This window comes from Papio anubis, chromosome 3, assembly GCF_008728515.1.
Source record: "Papio anubis isolate 15944 chromosome 3, Panubis1.0, whole genome shotgun sequence".
Classification (NCBI taxonomy): Eukaryota; Metazoa; Chordata; class Mammalia; order Primates; family Cercopithecidae; genus Papio; species Papio anubis.
In genome coordinates, this window is record NC_044978.1 from 36,757,030 (window position 1) to 36,762,753 (window position 5,724).

General features: G+C 45.3%; 1 pseudogene; it reads left to right on the top strand.

The window, feature by feature from the left end:
• Nucleotides 1–1,041, top strand: LOC116274132 (annotated as a pseudogene).
• The last annotated feature ends 4,683 nt before the right edge of the window (nt 1,042–5,724 follow it).

The window sequence follows — 5,724 nt, forward strand, 5'->3', positions numbered from 1 at the left end:
TGGCTAGGGCCTCCTTGAAGAGCCCTTGAACTCTGGTTTGGCAAGTTGGATTGCATTTAGTAGGAAGTGAGGAGCTTATGGAGGCTTTTAAGAATGGGTCCTCTTCCCCTTGTGGAGGTTGGAGACAGTGCACAGAAATGGTGCCTACAAGAGGAAGAAGAAAAAGGAAGAACACGTCATCAGCCTTGGACCTCAGGTGGTTGAAGGAGAGAATGTAGTTGGTGCCTGCCACAGCTTTGTCTCCTTCAATGACACCTTTGTCCATGTCACTGATGTTTCTGGCAAGGGAACCACCTGCCATGTGGCTGCCGGGATGAAGATGAAAGCTGACAGGATGAATCCTCACCACACACTGCCATGTTGGCTGCCCAGGAGGTGGCCCAGCAGTGCAAGGAGCTGGGCATTACTGCCCTACACATCTGCAAACTCCAGGCCGCAGCAGGAAATAGGACCAAGCATCCTGGACCTGGGGCCCAGTCGGCCCTCAGAGTCCTTGCCTGCTTGGGGATAAAGATCAGAGCAGATCGAGGACGCCACTCCCATTCCCCTCCGACAGCACTAGAGGAAGGAGGATTGCCATGGTCACCGCCTGGGAGCAAGAGCCCTCAAAATATTTTCTGTTAATAAATTGCCTTTACGTGTAAACAACAACAATAACAAAACAAATAAGAGTGGGAGCCAAATGATCAACACTGGGATTTGAAGAATGATCCCCGGCCTGTGGAGGGGGAGTTCAGGAAGAGATGGCAGGGGAGAGAAAATGAGCGCAGCAGCAGGGGGAATCAAGAAAAGAGGCGGAAAGAAAGAGGAAGGGCACTGCAGAGTGATCAGGTCACTGCCAACCCTCTCTTTGCTGCTTAAAACCTTTCAAATGGCTTCCCATTGGTTTGAAAGGAAGCTCAAAGTCAGCCCGGTCTGCACCCTGCCTTTGCCTCTTTGGCTCCTAGAGCTTCAGCCAACAGCCTTCTTTTCACTCATGGAGTATATCAACCCCTTCCTTCTCACCTGCTGTTTACTCTGCCAGAACTGTGACTGCCTTCCCTACTCTTTACCACATTAGGTTCCATTCATCCTCAGATATTAGCTCAGTGTGTATTCTCAGTACCTTTTCTTTGTAGCACTTGACCCAGTGGCAATTTTACATTTGTTTGCATGATTATTTAAATAATGCCTGTCTTGATTATAAGCTTCCTGACAAGGGGTAAATATCTGTTTGGCTTATTCTTGTATCCTCAATACCAATCATCTCTTGAGATAATATGCTCTTAAAATGTTAGATCAATGAATGGAGAATCTGTAAGATTTGGTAACTGACTGAATAAGAGGATGAAAGATAACATCAGGCTTTTTAATCACTGGTGACAGGTAAAGTGGTGCTGCCATTTACAGCAACAGGGAACACAGGAGAAACAGTTTCCCAGAGGTTATTATGAATCCGGCATTGTACATATTGACTTGGAGGTGCCAGCAGGTTATCAATTTGTCCAGCAGGCCATAACAAATTTACCACCACAGTTTAAGGGAAATATTACAGCTAGAGAAATAAAGAATGAAGAGTTTGAAGATGTATCCATGAGAATTAGTTTGCTTCATGTAGGAAAAAAAAATCAGAAAGAATAAAGGCTTATGATGTAAGGGTTTATTTTTCTCCCACATAAAAGCAGTTTGGGGCTGGGCTCAGTGGCTCATGCCTGTAATCTCAACACTCTGGGAGGCTGAGTTGTGAGGATCACTTGAGCCCAGAGGTTCAAGACTACCCTGGGCAACGTAGTAAAATCCCCACCCCCACTGCTCCTCTCTACAATTTTTTTTTTTTTTAAATTAGCTGGGCATGGTCATATGTGCCTATAGTCCTAGCTACTCTGGAGGCTGAGGTGGGAGGATTGCTTGAGCTCAAGAGGTAAGTCTGCAATGAGCCCTGATTATGCCACTATACTCCAGCCTGGGCAACAGAGCGAGACCCTATCTCAGAAACAAAACAAAAGAAGCAGTTCAAAGATAGAAAGTCCAGGGTGGGTGGGCCGGCTCCATGGTCATCTGAGATCGTGCTCCAGCTCTCTGTGCCACCGTTGTTAGCATGTGGGTTCTATCCTCAAATTCTCCTTTGGTAGTCGTCAAAACTTCCTTCCTGGCAGCACGAAGGAAGAAGGGCGAAGGTGAAGTGAACTCTCCAAAAACCCTGATCCACTTACATCTCACTGGCAAAATTTAGAAAAGGGTGCATTTACTTCCAGGAAAGCCGGAAAATGTGGCCTTTTAGGAGGCACATTGCTACCTTAAAGTCAGGGATTCTGTTACTAAAGAATAATGGACCGGGTGCCGGGGCTCACACCTATAATCCCAGCACTTTGGGAGGCTGAGACGGGCAGATCACTTGAGGCCAGGAATTTGAGACCAGCCTGGCTAACATGGAGAAACCCCGTTTCTACTAACAAATGCAAAAATTAGCTGGGCTTGGTGGCGCGGGCCTGTAGTCCCAGCTACTCGGGAGGCTGAGACAGGAGAAATTGCTTGAACCTGGGAGGCGGAGGTTGCAGTGAGCCGAGATCATACTATTGCACTCCGGCCTGGCTGATAGACCAAGACTCTGTCTAAAAAAAAAAAAAAAAGAAGGAGAAGGAGAAAGAGAAGAAGAGCTATTAGGTGGGCAATGGCTTATTCTACTACTACAGGAGACAGCCAAGGTCTAGAGAGAATGCTCCCCTGACTGAGAGGAATGACAGTAGCCAGTAATAGACATACAGAATTTTAGAGGAGCAAGGAATCTCAGCAATCGCCTAGTCCAGTCCCCGCCTTGGCCAAGACCACACAGCACGTGTGTGGCAGAGCTGGGGCCAGAATTAGCTCCCCCTGATGAAGTAAGTGGCAGAAAAGACTGTGGGGAGTTTGCAGAAGCTCCACCTGAGCATGCCTGAGTAAGGGCTGACTTTAGGCAACACTACAGCAACTCAGAGGAGAGTCTGGGATGGAGCAGGCTTGGGGTTGAATCCCAGCTGTGTGACTTTGGGTGAGTTACCCAGCTTCCCTGAGCCTCGGTCCTCATCTGGGTAATGGGGTAATGGCATAAAACAGGCACGCTATAAATGGCAGTCATTCTTATCATTATTTTTAGAAAGCAACAAATATTTTTGGAATAACTGAATCTGAACAAATGAAACACTAATGAACGAAATTAGAACAGAAAGCTATTTATCTTACATGGTTTGGTGATTTGCTCAATAACAGATATAAAGCTGGATAGGTGGTTTCTTATATACCCTAGCTTTAAATTACATTACTCTAGCTTCCCATATTTGCCCTACAAACATTGATGTTTCCTTAGACTTCCTGTGGCCTTCCTGCCAAACCATGCCACTCTCCTCTGTGACATTTGATCCCCTTCTAAATATACCAGTCCCATAAAGGAGAGTTAGACACAGGCTTCCTCCACTCCTGGATTTCATTTTCCTTTTCTCGCCCTCACATCTCCTCATATACCCCCTCTCTCACTATTCCATCTTTATCAGCTTCTTCTCCTGTTCATGCAACACATTTTGAGTGTTTACAGAAGACTGAACTTAATGTTGAGGGACAGCCTAAAGAAGGCAGAAACCATAGAATCTGGCCTCACGCTACTTGCAATATGAAGAAAAATGCAGTGCCATTTTATCAGACATCATGGATTTGGAGTCAGATATACAGATATCTGTCCTGTAGTTGTACGTTTCCCACCTTCCCCCTTTACCTCTGCCATTTTCCCATCTCTCTATCATTTGCTACTTTACCTAGTTTTGTGTTATAACTAGTAACAATTTTGAAATTTAAAAGGCTAGGAAACAGTTATATTTATGGTCTTTTCTTTATTGTCTTAAATGCCACTTCATCAACTTAATATCAACACTCAAGGTAAAATAGTATTAAATTACCAAATGAAAGATGCAAAAATCTGTAAACACTATAAGTGAGATTCTCATTAAAATTAATTTATTTTCATTGGGCATAAACTAGATTCTAATTTTATTTGGAAATGCAGAATTTATGTCTGTTGTAAAATATGGCAATAAGTCCCACATTGCTGTAGCCAGGACTACATGCCAGCTGGAGAGGAAATGGAACTCAATATTTGCTTGTCTATGAAGGTTTCACATCCAGAAAGCCTGAAGCCCTCTCTGCAATAAGAACATTCCACATTTCCTCTCCTATGGACTTTTGCTTCTGCCAGTAACTAGCTGGGTGGCTTTGGGAAAGCAGTTTCATTCCTCTGGGCCTCAGTTTCCCCATTAGCAAATTAAAGAAGCTAAATTACTTCCATATCAACAGTTCTCATGCTAAAGTGTGCATAAAAAGCATCTATGCAACTTCTTAAAAATGCAGAGTCCCAGTGCATACCCCCCACCCCAGAGTCTAAATCAGTAGCCCAGGGTTTGGCCCAGGAATCAACAGTTTTGATGAACACGCCAGATAATCCTCAAGCAGGGAGTCTGACGACCACACTTTGAGAAAAGCCACTCTAAGCACTTATCCAGCCTCAATATTCTGAGTCTTTCTCTGAAACATATGGCAAATAAATTCTAGAAGAAGGAGGAGAAGAAAATAAGAGAAAACCTTATTATCCCTGAGAAAGAGGTCTGAAGGGCAAGTGTTGAGATTAGCAGAGCTGAGCTGTTTGCACTGACCTCTCTCTCCCCTGAGCACCCCACTCTCAACCACACATTGGGGAAGCTTGATCAGAGGCTGCCTTCTGTATTATCTGACTGCTCCCTATGAATGAATGTCTTATCTCCTTTAAAGTGTGAGTCCTTCAGCCGCAGGATCTGCTTTGACCTATTGGGCATTTTTAGCAGTCCCTGAACGGTGCCAGCTGAGCCCCCAAAGGCCTGATGAGATAATACAAGAAGGGTGATGGCCAACTTTGAGTCCTGGAAGAGGAGCACTTTCCAGTTTTCCACCAGAAAGAGAACATCCCTCCAGCATTTCTCCCTTAGTATCCAAGGACAATTACTTTATTTATTTACTTATTTTATTATTTTTAATTTTTTTTTTTTGAGACAGAGTCTCGCTCTGTCACCCAGGCTGGAGTGCAGTGGCCGGATCTCAGCTCACTGCAAGCTCCACCTCCCGGGTTTACGCTATTCTCCTGCCTCAGCCTCCCGAGTAACTGGGACTACAGGCACCCGCCGCCTCGCCCGGCTAGTTTTTTGTATTTTTTAGTAGAGACGGGGTTTCACCATGTTAGCCAGGATGGTGTTGATCTCCTGACCTCGTGATCCACCCGTCTCGGCCTCCCAAAGTGCTGGGATTACAGGCTTGAGCCACTGCGCCTGGCCTATTATTTTTAATTTAATTAATTTTTTTTTTTTTGAGACAGAGTCTCGTTCTGTTGCCTGGGCTGGAGTGCAGTGGTGCAATCTCGGCTCACTGCAACCTCCACCTCCCGAATTCAAGAGATTCTTCTATCTCAGCCTCCTGAGTAGCCAGGACTAACAGGTGCGCACCATTATGCCCAGCTGATTTTTGTTTTTGTTTTTTTTGAGACGAAGTATCACTCTGTCGCCCAGGCTGGAGTGCAGTGGCGCCATCTCGGTTCACTGCAACCTCCGCCTCCTGGGTTCAAGCAATTCTCTGCCTCAGCCTCCTGAGTAGCTGGGATTACAGGTGCCCACGACCATGCTGGGCTAATTATTTTGTATTTTTAGTAAAGACGGGGTTTCACCATCTTGGCCAGGCTTGTCTTGAACTCTTGAC